The sequence below is a fragment of the Wasmannia auropunctata genome, unplaced genomic scaffold, assembly GCF_000956235.1.
Source record: "Wasmannia auropunctata unplaced genomic scaffold, wasmannia.A_1.0 LD336116.1, whole genome shotgun sequence".
Classification (NCBI taxonomy): Eukaryota; Metazoa; Arthropoda; class Insecta; order Hymenoptera; family Formicidae; genus Wasmannia; species Wasmannia auropunctata.
In genome coordinates, this window is record NW_012026774.1 from 163,587 (window position 1) to 164,772 (window position 1,186).

Sequence of the window (1,186 nt, forward strand, 5' to 3'; positions counted from 1 at the left end):
TCTCAATTACGAGATTTGTCGTGGCGCCTGCGGCACCTAGCGGCGGCGTCGCGCACCGCTCTCGTCACGTGGCGGGCGCGCGGGCCCGGCGCGCGGCCAGGCGCGCGTGCCGTAAGCGGACCGCCACAATATATTTAATTAATATTATTAATTTTATTTATTATTATTATATTAATATAATTTAATTATAAATAAAACTAAAAATTGAAGAAAATGTTTTAAGGTATTATACTAATAATTTCAATTGGGAGGGTCCCGTTCGCCTACAAATCGATTGCCAACAGTAGCCTTTGCCAACATGACTTTTGCCGACAGTTCGTTTGCGCACAAGTAGTATTGCCTACAGATCGATTGCCTACAAGCATTTTTGCGCACAAGCAGTTTGCACACATGATATATTGCCTACAGATCGATTGCCTACAAGCATTTTTGCGCACAAATAAAAAATTAATAAGCAAATGTACGTTTGCACACACGACACTATTGCGCACAAGCAGTATTGCACACATGACGTTATTGCCTACAGATCGATTGCCTACAAACATTTTTGCGCACAAGCAGTATTGCACACATAATATTATTACCTACAAATCAAACTAGAGAGAAATGTACGTTTGCCTACAAGCATTTTTGCGCACAAGCCGTTTTGCACACATATATTATTGCCTACAGATCGATTGCCTACAAGCACTTTTGCACACATTAAAGTTTTTGGTTCATTGACATTTAGCATGCGAATTGTGAGGCCGAGAAGAGAAGGATTAAAACTTTTTATTGCACAAAATGTGTCAAAATAAAACATTTTTTAATTAATATTATTACTGATCAACTATATTTCTATAAGAACAAAGTAATACAGAGAGTTAAAGAACAGACTATAAGAGAAGTAGGGTAGTATAAGAATTCAAATTATTTTAGATATTTTAATTATATGAATCAAACAAGTCATGATTTCCGAAAATTAAAAAAATATAAAAATTTAAAAACATTTAATTACAACGATAAGTAAATAAAATTCAAATTATTACAATTTAGGTGAAAATCTAACTATAGAAACGACAATGACTTTTGTGCCTAAAACATTCAAGCATTAATTCTTTCCCTTTCATTTACACAACGGCGCTTTGTCTATCTATGTAACGAGTTTGTCACACATGATAAAAAATGCGTGTTCGGACTCAAAATA

General features: G+C 35.3%; 1 protein-coding gene across 1 annotated transcript in view; it reads right to left on the minus strand.

Annotated features, from left to right (window-relative positions):
* Positions 1 to 1,186, minus strand: part of LOC105448242 (proline-rich receptor-like protein kinase PERK9) — a 6,905-nt gene that overhangs the window by 1,886 nt on the left and 3,833 nt on the right. The gene's annotated exons all lie outside the window — the stretch shown is intronic.